This window comes from Phyllobates terribilis, unplaced genomic scaffold (assembly GCF_046119375.1).
Source record: "Phyllobates terribilis strain yellow unplaced genomic scaffold, ASM4611937v1 Scaffold_7__3_contigs__length_470593459, whole genome shotgun sequence".
Taxonomy (NCBI): domain Eukaryota; kingdom Metazoa; phylum Chordata; class Amphibia; order Anura; family Dendrobatidae; genus Phyllobates; species Phyllobates terribilis.
In genome coordinates, this window is record NW_027362767.1 from 156,891,082 (window position 1) to 156,910,107 (window position 19,026).

Genomic DNA, 19,026 nt, shown 5'->3' on the forward strand with positions numbered 1-19,026 from the left:
AGGTTAGGTCACGGCTATCACACTGTCCTTACCTCAGAGGAGGAACACCACACTCCATTAGAGAAATGCAGCATCCCTGTGGCGGTCGAACCCTCAGGGGCGCCACATGTACACAGTGACTGCACCAGCAGAATAGTGAGTGCAGCTCTGGAGTATAATAGAGGAGGTAACTCAGGATCAGTACAGGATCAGTAATGTAATGTATGTACACATTGACTGCACCAGCAGAATAGTGAGTGCAGCTCTGGAGTATAATACAGGATGCAACTCAGGATCAGTGCAGGATCAGTAATGTAATGTATGTACAGAGTGACTGTGACGCGCCCCCTGGGCTGTGGGGTACCCGGGACCAGACTCGCGCGGTTTGGACGTCCACGCCCCTCTTCTTCCCGCGCGGCGTCCTGAAGATGGCGTCCGATGGTGGGAAAACGGCTGAAGATGGCGGGAAACGACCGAAGATTGCGGTAAATGGCTCCGAATGGCGGGAAACTTCACTCAGGTAAGTGCAAAGTCTTTTTCAGGCACGCAATACCCATTTGTGGCGGGTTGGTCACAATCCTGCCGACTACGCCAATAAGCTGACGCGCCCCCTGGGCCGTGGGGCACCCGGGACCGGACTTCAGGGCAATGCTGGGAGTAGTAGTGGCGACCCGGTCCCGTGGCTCAGGGTGTCCAGACCAATATTGTGGCAGTCTCTGTATCAGTATGATGCAATGTCCGACTACGCCACCCGTGGATTGCGGTCAATAAGAACCGCCGCTGCTGAGCAAACCTCTGAGGCTGATGTTGTGAGGGCAGCAGAGTGTAGTATAACTCCCCACGGGAGGAGTATAGCCTCAGGGTAGTGAGTGTGGATGATGGGAGTGATGGTGCACGAGCGCAGCAGGAACGACTCAGAGGCTTTGCAGTGCAGTTCAGGGTCTTTACTGATGATGATAAGGCAGACCCTCCCGGGAGTACTGGCTAGCATAAGAGGCCTGGTCAGTCTGTGAGCAAACTGGAGTTCCCCTGGCCAGGTGGAGTTGTAGACCTCCTCGTCTATCTGCACTCTTCCTGGCTACCTTGCTGTAAGCGGGTAGAAGTAGCCCACGTCCCTGAGTGTACCGTGTGGTGCTCACCCGTATGGCTTGTGACTTGGGGCCTTCTGATAGCCCCCGCTCCTCGATGGCGGTGCTGGTCCCTTGCTCATGACTGAGCCTCCGGGCTTCTATGGCCAGAGGACCTGAAATCCCCTGCCGGCGGGTTTCTGCTGTTGGGTATATATGTGAGTCCCCACAGCCTCGGACTCCTTTGTCCGGTTCTTAGCGTCTTCTGCCAGGACGAACTCTGCTTAGCTCATGTCCCTGGTCTTCAGCTCCTGCTCCTACAGAGCTCCTCGCTGTTACTTTCCCTGTGTCTGGAACAAACTCCAGGCTCTGACTGTCAAACCCCGCCCCAGACCCAGTTTATAAGGGCAGATTCCTCCCCTCCCAGGACTGGGCAGGAGGTGTTGCATGTTTGAGGGCTCCTGACCAGGAAACCTCCCACTTGCTCTCAGACGTAATATTTCTATTACTGTGGTAACCAGACCCCTGGGGTGCCACATTCCCCCCTAGTAAATTTTAGTACTCCGGGACTAAACACATTTTTAAGAAAACACAAATACAGGGTATAACAATTACATAATATATGTACAAGGACATTTTGTCTTTAAGGTCACGGCGCTTCCGTAACCGGGTGTCCATATCACCCAAGGTGAAGTTTTAGAACGGAGTCGGGGACCTGTCCAAAGCAAACCCCAAACGTTGGCCCTGGGCGTGGCTGCAAGGCGAAGCTAACTACTTTGGACCACATAGAGCCACGCCAGACAGGTTTTTCTTCCATGTCCGTCTTCGCAAGAGGCACAAAGTGCAACTATTTACAATGTAGTTCCGGTTACTCAACGTCCATAACCTGTCAGTCCAAACAAACCTGCAGGGTAACTAGAGAAACATAATCAATAAACAGGCAACAAAAAACATAAACCATTTTCAGCATTGGCAATTTACAAGCAAATTCACATTACATTTTAGATTCTCCAGCGAGCGGGCATCTGTCCTCTAGAAGTGCATTGAGGTGAAGGGTGCATTGCTGGAAAAGGGAAGAAAAAAAAAAAAAAACTCTTTAAATCTCTTAGTTTACGAGTGTGAACGAGCTGCGTGTGTCCGGAGCGTAAGTGGGAACGAAAGTAAGTGTGTGACTTGTTTTTCAGTGACTTTGTATTCAGGGAGTTTGGAAGGGAGGACTTTGGACTGAATTGCTGACTGTATTTCATTAATTTCTTTACTTTACTTTTTACTTAACATTCTGTATATTGCAATCCCCATTAGGAAATGAGCTCCATTATTGACAATGCTATCCAGTGTACATCTTGCCACATGTATGTATTCCTTGAACAGCCGGTCAAGGTTGCTTACTGCTGCGCGAGATGTGTGCACGTTGTGCGTTTGGAAGCCCTAATACTGGATCTAAATGAGCAGCTGGCAATACTGAGATCCATTGACAACATGGAAAGGAGTCTGCTGCTCACTGAGCAGCAGCTCACTGGGGTAGATGTGGGGGAGGGTGGTAGTCGGGAGCTGCAGGACAGTGAGGTCGCTAGTTGGGTGACAGTTAGAAGGAGTGGTAGAGGGAAGAGTGCCAGGGAGGCTATTCCTGATCTGGCACACCCCAATAAGTTTGCAAAGTTGGCAGATGAGGGGAGTGACGGTACAGGGGTAGCACTACTGCAGCAAGGCATGTCCCCTGAAAGCCGGAGGAGTGTCAGTTCCAGTAAAGAGGGAAATAGGAGAGTAGGGCAGGCCAGGCAGGTGCTGGTAGTGGGGGACTCAATTATTAGAGGAACAGATAGGACAATCTGTCACAAAGACAGGGATCGTCGAACAGTGTGCTGCCTACCTGGTGCTCGAGTCCGGCACATCGCTGATCGGGTTGACAGATTACTGGGAGGGGCTGGTGAGCACCCAGCGGTCATGGTGCACATTGGCACAAATGACAAAGTTAGAGGTAGGTGGAAGGTCCTTACAGATGATTTCAGGGAATTAGGCTGCAAGCTGAAAGCAAGGTCCTCCAAGGTGGAATTCTCTGAAATACTACCGGTACCACGTGCCACGCCAGAGAGGCAACGGGAGATTAGGGAGATAAATAAGTGGCTCAAGAACTGGTGTAGGAAGGAGGGATTTGGGTTCCTGGAGAACTGGGCCGACTTCTCAGTTGGCTACAGACTCTACGCTAGGGACCGGCTGCACCTTAATGGGGAGGGTACAGCTGTGCTGGGGGAGAAAATGGCTAGAAGGTTGGAGGAGTGTTTAAACTAGGGATTGGGGGGGAGGGTATTCATTTTATAGGTGGGGAAGATAGTGCAGATAGTGACCTGGGCACAAATAAAGATATTGGGGGTGGGGTTAGAACAGTCAATAAAGTAAGAAGGAATAGAGGTACAGAGAGATACATAAAATGCATGTACACTAATGCCAGAAGCCTCACCAACAAAATGGAGGAATTAGAATTAATTTTGCTGGAAAATAATTATGACATGGTAGGGATATCTGAGACGTGGTTGGGCGAGAGCCATGACTGGGCAGTTAATTTACAGGGCTATAGTCTGTTCAGAAATGACCGTGCAAACAAGCGAGGGGGGGTGTGTGTGTTTATATGTAAAATCATCCTTAAAACCTGTCTTGCGGGAGGATATATGTGAATCTAATGAAAATGTAGAGTCCCTGTGGGTGGAGATAAGGGGAGGGGGAAAAAATAATATAATACTGATAGGAGTTTGTTATAAGTCTCCAAAAATAATGGAAGTAGCGGAGAATATCCTCGTAAAGCAAATAGATGAAGCAGCGACTCAAGGAGAAGTCATTATTATGGGAGACTTCAACTACCCTGAAATACATTGGGGGACAGAAACATGTAGTTCAAGCAAAGGAAATAGGTTTTTGACTACTATGAGAGACAATTACCTTTCACAACTGGTTCAGGACCCAACAAGAAGGGGGGCACTGCTAGACCTAATATTAACCAATAGGCCAGACCGCATATCAAATATATGAGTTGGGGGTCACTTGGGTAATAGTGATCACAAAATAATAAGTTTTCATGTAACCTTTAATAAGATGTGTAGTAGAGAGGTTACAAGGACACTAAACTTCAGGAAGGCAAATTTCCAACGGTTAAGAGATGATCTTAGTGCAATAAACTGGGACGATATCCTGAGACATAAAACTACACAAAGCAAATGGAAGACATTTATTAACATCCTGAATAGGACCTGTGTACAATATATACCCTATGGGAATAAACATGCTAGAAATAGGAGGAAACCACTATGGCTAAATAGAGCTGTAAGGGGCGCAATAAGTGACAAAAAGAAAGCATTTAGAGAACTAAAGCAAGTAGGTAGTGATGAGGCATTGAATAAATATAGAAAATTAAATAAATTATGTAAAAAACAAATCAAGGCAGCAAAGATTGAGGCAGAGAGAATCATTGCCAGAGAAAGCAAAAATAACCCCAAAATATTATTTAACTACATAAATAGTAAAAAACTAAAAAATGATAGTGTTGGCCCCCTTAAAAATAGTCTGGGTGAAATGGTGGATGAGGATGAGGAAAAAGCCAATATGCTAAATGATTTTTTTTCAACCGTATTTACACAAGAAAATCGCATGACAGAAAACATGATTAGTAATAACAAAAAATCTCCAGTAAATGTCACTTGCTTAACCCAGCAGGAAGTACGGCGGCGTCTAAAAATCACTAAAGTTGACAAATTCCCGGGCCCGGATGGGATACACCCGCGAGTACTGAAGGAATTAAGTAACGTCATAGATAGACCATTATTTTTAATCTTTAAAGATTCCATAATAACATGGTCTGTATCACAGGACTGGCGTATAGCAAATGTGGTGCCAATATTCAAAAAGGGGACAAAAACTGAACTTGGAAATTATAGGCCGGTAAGCTTAACCTCTACTGTGGGTAAAATCCTGGAGGGTTTCCTAAGAGATGCTATACTAGAGTATCTGAAGAAGAATAACCTCATGACCCAATATCAACATGGGTTTACGAGGGACCGTTCCTGTCAAACTAATCTGATCAGTTTTTATGAGGAGGCAAGTTCTGGACTGGACCAAGGAAATGCAGTGGATGTTGTGTATATGGACTTTTCAAAAGCTTTTGATACGGTTCCACACAAAAGGTTGATACATAAAATGAGAACAATGGGGATAGGGGAAAATATATGTATGTGGGTTAAGAATTGGCTCAGTGATAGGAAACAAAGGGTGGTTATTAATGGAAAACACTCAGACTGGGTCTCAGTTAACAGTGGGGTACCACAGGGGTCAGTATTGGGCACCCTTCTTTTTAACATATTTATTAATGACCTTGTAGGGGGCATACAGAGTAATATTTCAATATTTGCAGATGACACTAAACTCTGCAGGGTAATCAATACAGAGGAGGACAATTTTATATTACAGGAGGATCTATGTAAACTAGAAGCTTGGGCTGATAAATGGCAAATGAGCTTTAATGGGGATAAATGTAAGTTAATGCACTTGGGCAGAGGAAATAAAATGTATAATTATATGCTTAATTGTAAAACACTGGGCAAAACTGTCACTGAAAAAGACCTGGGTGTATTGGTGGACGACAAGCTCACGTTTAGTGGCCAGTGTCAGGCTGCTGCTGCAAAGGCAAATAAAATAATGGGATCCATTAAAAGAGGCATAGATGCTCATGAGGAGAACATAATTTTACTTCTATACAAGTCATTAGTGCGACCACACTTAGAATACTGTGTACAGTTTTGGTCTCCGGTGTATAAGAAAGACATAGCTGAACTAGAGAGGGTGCGGAGAAGAGCGACCAAGGTTATTAGAGGACTGGGGGGTCTGCAATACCAAGGCAGGTTATTACACTTGGGGTTATTTACTGTGGAAAAAAGAAGGCTTAGGGGTGATCTTATTACTATGTACAAGTATATGAGGGGACAGTACAAAGACCTTTCTACTGATCTTTTTACTCTGAGGCCTGAGACTGGGACAAGGGGGCATCTTCTACGTCTGGAGGAAAGAAGGTTTAATCATAATCACAGACGTGGATTCTTTACTGTAAGAGCAGTGAGACTATGGAACTCTCTGCCGCATGATGTTGTAATGAGTGATTCACTGTTAAAATTTAAGAAGGGCATGGATGCCTTTCTTGAAAAGTATAATATTACAGGTTATAAATACTAGATTCCTTGATAGGGCATTGATCCAGGGAACTAGTCTGATTGTCGTATGGAGTTGGGAAGGAATTTTTTTCCCCAATGTGGAGCTTAGTGTTTGCCACATGGTTTTTTTTTGCCTTCCTCTGGATCAACAAGTTAGGCTATGGGTTGGACAAGATGGACTTAGTCTTCCTTCAACCTTAAAAACTATGTTACTATGTAGTGCTCCTGGTGGACCTACGTAACCCACTATCTGGCTCTGCACTACAGGGTGTAGGAGGTGTTGCGGGTAGGCCTGGCAGCTTTCTGCGTACTCTTTAGCTTACTAGGGGCACGGCAGGCTCACTACTAGCAGAAGGTTGATTCTCCTGGGCTGCTGGTATGGATTCTTCTGCCTCCTGGGCCGGCTGCTCTTCTGACACTCCCTGTTCTTCTGTAGGCCCTTGAGGGGCTGGCTGGAGAAAGGTGAGGACGGGTACCACGACTGCGTTGTTGATTTGAGTCCAGGACCGGGGAAAGTCTCCGAGTACAGTACTGATCATTTCTTCCGTTTCCTCTGCGGGTTGAGGGTTCTCTTGATCTTCGTCAGTGCTTTGCAGCTGCTCGGGACACTTTTTCAGGTGGTCTCTGGAAACAATGGCTGTGGTTTCTCCTCCATCCTTACTGATTATGCAGACTTTTGGATTATCATAGCTTGAAGGCAGTACTGTGTACGGGTCCTTCTCCCACTGGTCGTCCAACTTGTGGAGCCGCCTCTTTCTCTTCAAGACCTGCTCTCCAGGTACCAGGGGAACAGCGGGAGCATGCTGGTTATAAGTCTTCTCTTGCCTTTCTCTTGCTCGAGACAGACTTCGCTCGACGCTCTCCTGTACTTTCCGATACTGCTGCTGCCGTTCTGTATCCCAGTCTGACTCTGGCGAGGTGTCCTCAGGTGTCAGGACTCCCATATCCAGGTCAATAGGCAGCTTACCAGGTCTTGCCCTCATTAGGTAAGCCGGGGTACAGTTGGTGGAACCTACGGGGATGTGATTATACAAGTCCACCAGATCAGGCAGTTTTTCAGGCCACAGACTGCGTTCTTCCAGGGGCAACGTTTTTAGCAAGTCTATCACTACCTGGTTCATTTTCTCACATAGTCCGTTGGTCTGAGGGTGATAGGGCGATGTTCTTATCTTCCTGCAACCATACAGATTGCAGAACTCTTGGAAGACCTCCGCTTCGAAGGCTGGTCCTTGGTCCATCAGCACTAGCTCCGGATACCCGTGTGGACGGCAGAAGTGCAGCTGGAAGGCCCTGGCTGCTGTTTGAGCCGTTAAGTCTTTGACAGGGACTACCACCAGGAACCAGGAGTAGTGATCTACGATGGTGAGGGCGTAGACGTACCCAGATTTGCTTCGAGCCAGTTTCACATGGTCCAGGGCTACCAGTTCCAGTGGCTGCCTGGTGATGATGGGCTGCAGGGGAGTCTTCTGGCTGGTACGGTCTCTTCTTCTTAGGCTGCACGGGCCTCAGTCTCTGCACCACCTCTCGATGGCTCCTCTCATGCCTACCCAGTAGAACCGTCCACGCAACAAGAACTCCAGCTTCTTCCATCCGAAGTGTCCTGCTCCGTCGTGGTATGCCTCCAGAACCTTAGCCGCGTCTCGTCTTGGGACCACTACCTGCTAGGTCAGCTCATGTGTTCCAGAGTTGACCATTCTCCGGCCCAGCATCTCCTTGTAAAGAAACAGTTTACTTTTCTCCTTCCACAGTTGCTTGGTCTCCTCCGGAGCATCTGGGTCAAGACGGGCATCAGCCTGTGTCAGCATTTCCTTCACCAGACGGACTGCGGGATCACTGTCTTGTGTCTCCGCCCAGCTGTAGTGGGGTAAGGGATTGAACATAGCAGAGCACCTGTCTCTTACACGGTGGGAATACAGGGTAACCCCATGACGGTGGAGCGCAGGGAGTTCGACTTCTTCCAGTTCTTCTGGATCTTCCCCTACGTCCGGTAAGTTTGGCATTCTGGACAGGGCATCCGCATTAGCATTTGATCGTCCCGCCCGGTATTTGATGGTGAATTCATAGTTGGACAGGCGGGCCATCCATCTCTGCTCCAGGGCACCAAGTCTTGCAGTGTGCAGGTGTGTCAACGGGTTGTTATCCATGTACACGTTGAACTTGGAAGAGGCAAGGTAATGCTTGAAACGTTCGGTCACTGCCCACACCACTGCCAGGAACTCTAGCTTGAATGAGCTATAATTCTCAGGGTTTCTCTCTGTGGGCCGTAGTTTTCGGCTGGCGTAAGCGATTACCCGTTCTTTCCCCTGCTGGATCTGGGACAGTACGGCTCCTAGCCCGATGTTGCTCGCGTCCGTGTGGAGGATAAAGGGCTGGCCGTAGTTAGGGTACGCCAGGATTTCATACCCCGTGAGGGCCATCTTCAGCTGGCGGAAGGACTCCTCTTCCAGCTTTTCCCATCTGAAGGGCGGCTTCTGGTTTTTGGCCTTCCTGGATTGACCTATCAGGAGGTCCTGCATAGAAGCTGCCATTTTGGTGAAACCGGGAATGAATCTTCAGTAGTAGCCTACCAACCCGAGGAACTGCCGCACTTCCTTTATGCTGGAGGGTCTTGGCCAGTATTTAATCACGGTGATCTTATCGGGGTCGGGAGCTACTCCGTCAGCACTCACCACTTGTCCCAGGTACTGCACCTTTGGTTTCAGCAGGTGACACTTGGAGGGTTTCACCTTTAGGCTGTAGCTTGCCAGGGCGTCAAAAACTTCTGCCAGGTGTTTCAGATGGTCCTCGTAGGTTTTGGAATAAACAATGACATCGTCCAGGTATAACAGGACCGTCTCGAAATTCCGGTGTCCCAGACAGCATTCCATTAACCGCTGGAAGGTTCCTGGTGCGTTGCAGAGCCCGAACGGCTTACAGTTGAATTCACTGAGACCCATCGGGGTGGTGAACACGGTCTTCTCCTTGTCTGCCTCTGCTACAAGAACCTGCCAGTACCCGCTAGTAAGATCCAAAGTGGAGAAGAAGTTAGCAGATTTTAATGCAGCTAAAGATTCTTCTATTCTAGGTAACGGGTACGCATCTTTGTGTGTGATACGGTTGACCTTTCTGTAGTCTACACACATTCTCATTGTGTTGTCCTTCTTTTTTCACTAGAACTAGTGGAGCTGCCTAGGGGCTACAGCTATCCCTGATTACCCCAGCCTCCTTCATGTCCCGCAACATCCCCTTTGCATGCTGATAGTGTGCAGGGGGTACAGGTCGGTATCTTTCCTTTATGGGTGGATGGTCTCCTGTGGGGATGTGATGTTCTACCCCCTTTACTCGCCCGAAGTCTAGCGGGTGTTTACTAAAGACTCTTTCGTACTCCTGAACCACCCGGTAGACTCCCTGTTTTTGGTGTGAGGGAGTGGAGTCAATACCCAAATGCAGTTGCTGACACCAGTCCTCCATTTGTTTCTTAGAGCCGTTACCTTCCTCTGGTTGAGATGGAGGCCAGGGTTCCACGGCCCTTACAGAATTTTGGTTTATGGTGAACAATTTGGCTAGCGTGGCATACCGGGGCAGGCATACTTCTCTCTCCCCGATATTTATGATGCGAACAGGTACCCTCCCATGGCGTACATTGACCACCCCCCGTGCTGTCAAAATGGTGGGCCTACTGTCTGAGTAAACGGGTTCCACCATTGCTTGGTAGTCTCTACCTCTTAGACCAATAGCTGCCCGGCACCAGATCATCATCTCACTTTTCGGGGGCATGGCAAAAGGGAACGGGTCACACATTCTCACGCTACCAATCTCACCACCAGATAGTTCCACTTGTTGCCGTTTCATCAGTGCCCGGATCTCTTTTTGGAGAACACGCTGCTGGCTGGAACTGGCGTTCTTGGCAACCTGCTGTAAAATGAGAATTATCTCTGCAAGACAATTTTCAATCACGTTATTTTAGGGTGACTCTCATGACGGTCAATGTCCACAATAATCAGTCCTTGTGCCGCCAGTTCGACTTTACCGATTTTAATGGTCACCTCTTTGAATCCCACCTGCGGCACGGGCTGACCATTGCTGGCGATGATACTCAGGTCGTCATCTGGGTAGCGGGTTATGCCTGAGTCATTCCAATACCGCTTAAAGAGCACATAAGGGATGGTAGTTACCTGTGACCCAATGTCTAGTAGGGCACTCATTGGAATGCCATCCAGTACCACAGGCAAGACTAGACGTCCCCCTACATATTTATCACGCCAGTTTGAGGGGCCTGATGATCTTATGCCTGGGGGTTGGCCCTCTGCCCCAGGTTGTGCCCGTTTAAATGACAGTACCTTGCCATATGTCCGGGTTGATTGCAGCGGCGGCAGATGGGTTGTCCGTCCTCGTTGTATCTGTCGCTGGGTCTTCCTCTGGACGTTGGGATCCTCCTCTGTCTGCGCCACGGGACGTCCTCTGGTCCGGACGCCAGCTGGATCTTTCCTGGAGGAGAGACCTGTAAAGACTGCACAGTTCTGGTTAGCGCGGCTACGCTTTTAGTCAGCTCTTGGACCTGATAGTGCAGGTCTGTAGCCGGGTTGTTGTCCAAAGCCTGCGCACCAGCTCCTACAGACTCTGTAGACAAGGGCGCCGCCTCCTGATGATAGGTAATAGCAGGGCGCCGGTGGGTTACAGCGCTACCCGGTGCCGGTTCTCGGAGCACCCGGATGGCCCTGTCTTTGAACTTTGCAAAGTCTAAACCAGGGTTCTGCAAGGCCATTGCACGTAACTGGGTTCGGTGGGCGTTGGACAGCAGACCCTCAATGAATTGCTCAGTTAACAGTTCATCTGCATTCCGCACACTGTCAGGGCCTGCCTGTTTAATGGCCCCCAGGGCCTCTTGCAAACTCAAAGCATAGTCTCTTATACTGTCTTGGGCCCGCTGCTTGCACCCATAAAATCTCATTTTGATCTCGGCTGAGGTGCGGGTATCAAAAGTGTCCTTCAGACGGGCCAAGATCTCCTTTACGGTCTCCTTGTCCCGGACTGACCAGGACTTTACTTCACGCTGGGCTGCGCCGGTTAACTGGCCTATCAATATGCTCACTTTCTGTCCCTCCGTCAGGGGGTATACTATAAATAGGCTGTACAGTCTCTCTTTAAAGTCGCTTAGGGTATGCGACTCCCCTGAGAATTGGGGCAGGCAGGCCGCTCCGGGGATGTATGGCATTGTGAACGGCATTACTGCAGCAGTGGCCGCTCTGGTGGTAGAGGGTCCCTCCGTGTCCGACATCTTCCTCCCCCCTAGTTAAGTGTGGCCTACCTTCCGTCGATCCTCTTCCGTAGGCCGCGGCTCCGCTGGTGCTGCTCCGGGCGAGGACCTTGCGTCGCGTCCTGGTGACGTCAGCGTTTCTCTCTCTCCTTCCAGGACCTTGCGCAGCGTTGGTGCGTAGGGCGGGGCTTCAGGTCTCGCGCTGTTTGGACGTCCACGCCCCTCTTCTTCCCGCGCGGCGTCCTGAAGATGGCGGGAAAACGGCTGAAGATGGCGGGAAAACGGCTGAAGATGGCGGGAAACGACCGAAGATTGCGGTAAACGGCTCCGAATGGCGGGAAACTTCACTCAGGTAAGTGCAAAGTCTTTTTCAGGCACGCAATACCCATTTGTAGCGGGTTGATCACAATCCTGCCGACTACGCCAAAAAGCTGACGCGCCCCCTGGGCCGTGGGGCACCCGGGACCGGACTTCAGGGCAAAGCTGGGAGTAGTACTGACGACCCGGTCCCGTGGTTCAGGGTGGCCAGACCAATATTGTGGCAGTCTCTGTATCAGTATGATGCAATGTCCGACTACGCCACCCGTGGATTGCGGTCAATAAGAACCGCCGCTGCTGAGCAGACCTCTGAGGCTGATGTTGTGAGGGCAGCAGAGTGTAGTATAACTCCCCACGGGAGGAGTATAGCCTCAGGGTAGTGAGTGTGGATGACGGGAGTGATGGTGCACGAGCACAGCAGGAACGACTCAGAGGCTTTGCAGTGCAGTTCAGGGTCTTTACTGATGATGATAAGGCAGACCCTCCCGGGAGTACTGGCTAGCATAAGAGGCCTGGTCAGTCTGTGAGCAAACTGGAGTTCCCCTGGCCAGGTGGAGTTGTAGGCCTCCCCGTCTATCTGCACTCTTCCTGGCTACCTTGCTGTAAGCGAGTGGAAGTAGCCCACGTCCCTGAGTGTACCGTGTGGTGCTCACCCCTATGGCTGGTGACTTGGGGCCTTCTGATAGCCCCCGCTCCTCGATGGCGGTGCTGGTCCCTTGCTCGTGACTGAGCCTCCGGGCTTCTATGGCCAGAGGACCTGAAATCCCCTGCCGGCGGGTTTCTGCTGCTGGGTATATATATGAGTCCCCACAGCCTCGGACTCCTGTGTCCGGTTCTTAGCGCCTTCTGCCAGGACGAACTCTGCTTAGCTCAAGTCCCTGGTCTTCAGCTCCTGCTCCTACAGAGCTCCTCGCTGTTACTTTCCCTGTGTCTGGAACAAACTCCAGGCTCTGACTGTCTAACCCCGCCCCAGACCCAGTTTATAAGGGCAGATTCCTCCCCTTCCAGGACTGGGCAGGAGGTGTTGCATGTTTGAGGGCTCCTGACAAGGAAACCTCCCACTTGCTCTCAGACGTAATATTTCTATTACTGTGGTAACCAGACACCTGGGGTGCCACAACTGCACCAGCAGAATAGTGAGTGCAGCTCTGGAGTATAATACAGGATGTAACTCAGGATCAGTACAGGATCAGTAATGTAATGTATGTACACAGTGACTGCACCAGCAGAATAGTGAGTGCAGCTCTGGAGTATAATACAGGATGTAACTCAGGATCAGTAATGTAATGTATGTACACAGTGACTGCACCAGCAGAATAGTGAGTGCAGCTCTGAAGTATAATACAGGATGTAACTCAGGATCAGTAATGTAATGTATGTACACAGTGACTGCACCAGCAGAATAGTGAGTGCAGCTCTGAAGTATAATACAGGATGTAACTCAGGATCAGTAATGTAATGTATGTACACAGTGACTGCACCAGCAGAATAGTGAGTGCAGCTCTGGAGTATAATACAGGATATAACTCAGGATCAATACAGGATCAGTACAGCATGTACAAATATTAGCTGTAAAATGACAAGTAAAGGAGGACATAGTGTTTTTTCAGTATGACAGCTTTATGTGTGTACATAGTCACTTGTTCCTCTTTGTGAGTATATAAAGAGATCTGCAGAGTACATTATTAGGAGCAGGGCCAGAGCTGTAATTGTGGCAGTGAAGCTGATAATTTGAAGTCTAACCTTGCAGGCATAGCCTCGCTGATTGGGTTTACATCCATGAGAAAGGAGACATGTGGCTCGGTGTACAATGCCTCCTGATTAGACCCTCGGTCAACCACACATTGCATCGCCTGCATAGACCAATATACAGCAGCCCACGGACTTGTCAATAAAACAGATTGCAGAGAACCTATCACTGGGAGAAAATAGAGAAATAGACAGCAAATGTCCCTCCAGATGATGCATGTAAGTCAGCTAAATAACAAGGAGCTCTGTACATTAAACCTGTATGTAGGTTTGTTGATCAATGGGGGAATGGTGCAGCTTTAAAGGAGCTTTCGTATTTGGACTGACTAATATAAAAACATGGTTCCTTTCTTCTAGAATCAACGCCACACGCGTCCACAGGTCTTGTGCGACTCTCTCCATTAATTGTTATCAGAGTGCAGAAAATTGCTAAACAAGTGCAAACCGCTATGTTCAGATCTCCCGTAGAAATACATGAGTAGAGCCACACATGGGCAGGCGCCTCCCCATTCCTGACTGCACGCCATGGAGCCCTGCTCTTGGGAAAGATGCAGCTTCTTGCAGTGGTATTTTGGACATTTTTATGCCATATCCTGTGAATATGCCATTTACGCACATGAAATTCCGTAAGGAAAAATCCTGATCATGTGCACAGATCTTGCAAAATTTTATAGAAAATGCTGAGATAAGGTTTTCAATTCATTTTTGGGGCTAAATCCTTTGCGGATTTACCCCATCAAAAACGCACAAAAAAATGCACCGTGTGCACATATCCTAAATGTCCCAATGCCACAACTGTCAGAGCGCTATACCTGAATATGCCACTAGGAGGAGTCCAGGTCTTTGCTCATCTACAGCTTCTTCTTACCACGTATATAAACCCTAACGATCTATACTGTGTGGTAGTGAAGGGGTTAATAAATCGACTCCTAATCAAGAGGTAGATATTGTAGTAAAAAAAAGCATGCACTGATCTGTTCAACATGGTATCGCCAGTGATGTTAGGAGGCATCCTCTCTCACCTATAGCGCGGCTGTAACAGGAAACCCAGCTGCCATTTTGCTGTGGTGTATTTAAATGCCAGCTGGCGGTGAGGCAAGAAGCTGCATGCATATGTATTTTATGGCTGCACAGATCAAATTTTTCACTCTTTGCATCTTGTCCAAGCTCCGACAATAGTGTGGGGTCCAACAGATTTATAACTTGTCCGCACTTCTTATAAACTCCATCAAGATTGCAAAAATGTACCGATCATGTGCTCCATTCTTTCTGTCCATATTCATGAATATCAGATGAGCAGAACACTCAGTATTAGAGATGAGCAAATATGTTTTCAGGACCGTGGTTTAGCTGCTAATATTCAGTAGCCGCTGAAAAGGAGCCTTGCGAACCTTCTTCCTTTTAGCATCTCTTCTCATTTGTACATCATGTATGTGTAAGGGGGAAGACCGGGGTGTAAGTACTTTCATAACAAGGGATCCGGAACTGCCGGAGCCGTACCTCTGGTTGCAGGGGGAAGACAGACTGCGAGCACAGGAGTCAGGTGACCAGGAAGCTGGGGACGTGTCGAGAGCCAGAGCTCAGGGGTGAGGTTATTGGGGAGCTGGGGGTGTGTCTAGGAAGAGGGAGAAAAATGAGTTTTGCACAGGAAAGCAGGCAGTTGACAGTTGGAGTCAAGCCCGACTAGAGGGAGAAGGGACGCAGGGTCCGTGGAGCCGAGCAAGTGAGGTGCAGTGTTATGGACTAGGGGCTCAGCGGGTCAAACTGGAGACCGCCCGCTGCCGCCAGAAGACGGAGCATTGTTTAGGCGGGGAAGCCAGAAGGAAACAACACCGGCATCAGCCGGCAACGGCCTTGTGAGGAACAAGAGTCAGCTAAATGTAAAACTGCCGATTACTACCGTTTCGACTCTGCTACATCTAGCCAAACTGTGGATTGTCGGTTATAGACTGTTACCTGCTACTCCCCTTGTTGTCCCCATATTTCCCCTGTTACTCCCTGTGTGGAGATTGACCCTGTTACAATAATTCCCCCCTGTTTATTAACCCTGTACTGGCTGCTCTGTATTTCTGTGTCACTGCATCTAAAGTACCTGTGTCACCTTTGGCATAGTCAGCAGGATGCAGTCTTTAGACACAGACACTGCTTATCAGTCCATCCTGGGAGCCCCTGGATGAGCCATGCTCAGCAATCTCCCAAAGTTCACCGGGGACAATATGATGCTGTGGGACTGGGTTGAGAGAGTTAGGAGTAAGTTATGTATGCATCCGATGACCCCAGTTATGCAAGCCGAAATAGCCTTACTGGCCCTGGACGGCGAGGCCCGGCACTCCGTGATGTACTGCCCTCCTCATGACCAGGATACTGTAGAAAAAGTCGTGCGGATATTGGAGGAGATGCATGGGGATCCCACTAATGTAGGAGAGCTGAGGATACGGCTGTTTCACCAAGTGCAGCAGGAGAGGGAGACTGTGACGCAGTATGTTAATGCATTACAGAGGGTGCATGCCTATATCACTAGAAAAGACGACATGGGGAATTTGGGAATGGACCCCCCTGACGTGATCTTAAGGGACCAATTGGTGGCAGGCCTCAGAGATGTGCAGCTGAAGCAGGCCTTGCGTGAGAGCCTGCGCGCTAACCCACGTATGACTTTTCTAGAAGTGGGGGCAGAGGCATGTGTGAGAGAGCAGGAGATGGGGGTGACGGCCCTGGCAGGGATGGTCCGGAGTAAAGAGGTACCCACCCCGCCTGCAGCTGAACCGGAATGGGCTCGAGAGATGCGAAAGGAGATACAGGAGATGCGGGGTGAATGGTCCAGTCTCAAGAAGACCCCTGCACCGACACCAGAGATACCCGGATCGATTGCCCCAGTTAGGGAAAGAATTGAATTCAGGCCCCGCCCTGCAGGAGAGTTCCGTAGAGAAGTGAGGCAGCCCTAAACAGACAGAGAAACGACCTGCTGGAAGTGTGGAGGCACAGGACATTACGCCAGTGGCTGTGCTAGCCGAGGGCAGCCCCTGTCGCGGCAGCCATTAAACTAACGGACTCCGTGTTTGGGGGACACAACCCGGAGCCTGAGGAAGGGGAAAGAAAAAGAGGAACTCCCAAGGACCTGGTTTCCACCAGCCCGACTGTCTGGGCCGAAATAAGCGGTCGGGCTGTTCACTGCCTGATTGACACGGGATCCCAAGTGACTACGATGACAGAAGCCTACTTTCAACAGCGATTTCCAGAGATAGCGCGGCCTGAATGGGGACCAGTAATTAGACTCACGGCAGCTAATCAATTACCTATCTCGGTCGATAGGATCCGGAACTGCCGGGGCCGTGCCTCTGGTTGCAGGGGGAAGACAGACAATGAGCACAGGAGTCAGGTGACTGGGAAGCTGGGGGCGTGTCGAGAGCTAGAGCTCAGGGGTCAGGTGACCGGGGAGCTGGGGGAGTGTCTAGGAAGAGGGAGAAAAAGGAGTTTTGCATGGGAAAGCAGGCAGTTGACAGTTGGAATCAAGTCTGACTAGAGGGAGAAGGGATGCAGGGTCCGTGGAGCCGAGCAAGTGAGGTGCAGTGTTATGGACTAGGGGCTCAACGGGTCAAACTGGAGACCACCCGCTGCTGCCAGAAGACGGAGCATTGTTTAGGCGGGGAAGCCAGAAGAAAACAACACTGGCATCAGCCGGCAACGGCCTTGAGGGGAACAAGAGTCAGCTAAGTGTAAAACTGCCGATTACTACCGTTTCAACTCTGCTACATCTAGCCAAACTGTGGATTGTCGGTTATAGCCTGTTACCTACTACTCCCCTTGTTGTACCCATATTTCCCCTGTTAATCCCTGCGTGGAGATTGACCCTGTTACAATAAATCCCCCTGTTTATTAACCCTGTACTGGCTGCTCTGTGTTTCTGTGTCACTGCATCTAAAGTACCTGTGTCACATTTGCATCACGCTGCTACAATGACTTCATGACAGGCCTATAAATCAGTAAAATAGCTGGGGATTTCGGCAGGTAGGAGCCAGTACCCAGGGCTACCGATGTGGCTGTGAGGTCATCATACTGTGTGGGGGACTATGGGGTTATCATACTGTATGGACATCATACTGTGTGGATGAGCTGTGGGAGCATTATACTGTGTGGGAGGGCTGTGGGGGGATCATTTTGTGTGGGGGCTTTTGGGGCATCATAGTGTGTGGGTTTCAAACTGTGGAGGAGCTGTGGGGCATTATACTGTGTTGGTGGTGAGGGGAAGTTTGAGGGCATCATACTGTGTGGGGGGCTATGGGAGCATTATGCTGTGTGGGAGGTCTGTGGGGACATTATAGTGTGTGGAGGGCTGTGTGGGCATCCTACTGTGTGGAGGGTCTATGTGGCTTTATACTGTGTGTGGGTGGGAGCTGTGAGGACATCATACTGTGTGTGGGGGGCTGAGGGGGCATCCTGCTGTGTGAACATCATACTGTGTGGCGATGTGGGGAATCATACTGCATGGGGGGCTTTGAAATGCATCCTAAGCTGCAGAACAATTGCAGTAAATTTACACAGTTCCTTATTGAGGACTAGCAGTGAAGTCTCACAAACATCGCCATGGTGACTTGGGCTCCATTCCTCCCCAGGCTTTAATCACCATCCAGTTTTTCTCATAGTCCAGCGTTGTGTTCCTTTGTGGCTGGATAGGCCCGGACCTCCACTCAGTTTGATGAAACAGCTCAGCTTAGTGGGTCCATATGATGCATTGCATACTGCTGTATGGAATGCGACTATGGACTGTACTACTGTAGGGGGCACAGAAGGGGCATTACTACTGTATAGGAGTATAAAAGGAGGCTACAAGTAGTGCATTGAGGCACAAAGCAGACATTACTACTGGATGGGGGCACAAAACAGATGTTACTATTGTATGGGGTGTGACAAAGTAACTGGTAAAGTGCTGGAGGGGCGACATGTTTCCCGTTAAGTTTCCTTCTGCATGTTATTTGCTGAGAAGGGTTAAGCACCATTTGTAAAAGGGCGTGTTTTTATGAGAACAACAATAGAGCAGATGGGAGGTTGTTCTCCATATCTCCACCCCAGGGTGTGGTCTGGGGTTTAAATACTCGGCCTGTTGAGGCATTCAGTGTTCAGTAGGTCTGGAGAGAGGAACTCCAGATCTGTTTGTGTGGATCTATCCTGAACCACGTGGAGTTGCTGAACTCTAAGCAGGCGGATCCTTTCTACCACAAAGACTGTGCTTTTGTGACCATTTTGCTTTGTTTTCTTGTTTTGCCCAAAGTGCCGTGTTTTCTTTCATGGACTCAGTGTTGGTTAATGCTGCATTTTAATAAACCGACCAGAAGTTTTAAAGAGACAGCATACCTGTGTCTACCTCCATGTGCAGCTGAGTGAGCGATCTACCACTGGTGGCGGTAGAAGTGCGAGCAAGATCCCCACGAGCCACGTGCAGCAGCAGAGGACAAACTGCATGTCCTGGATAAAGACAGCAATAAGCCAG

General features: G+C 49.4%; 1 long non-coding RNA gene across 1 annotated transcript in view; it reads right to left on the reverse strand.

The window, feature by feature from the left end:
• Positions 1-949: 949 nt before the first annotated feature.
• The window catches only part of LOC141152994 (uncharacterized), a 150,851-nt gene continuing 132,774 nt past the window's right edge, over positions 950-19,026 (reverse strand). The window contains exons 2-3 of the long non-coding RNA XR_012247210.1: positions 2,045-2,109; positions 950-1,961 (exon numbers count right to left, since the gene is read on the reverse strand). This is a non-coding gene — a long non-coding RNA (uncharacterized lncRNA). The remainder of the gene's footprint in view (positions 1,962-2,044; positions 2,110-19,026) is intronic.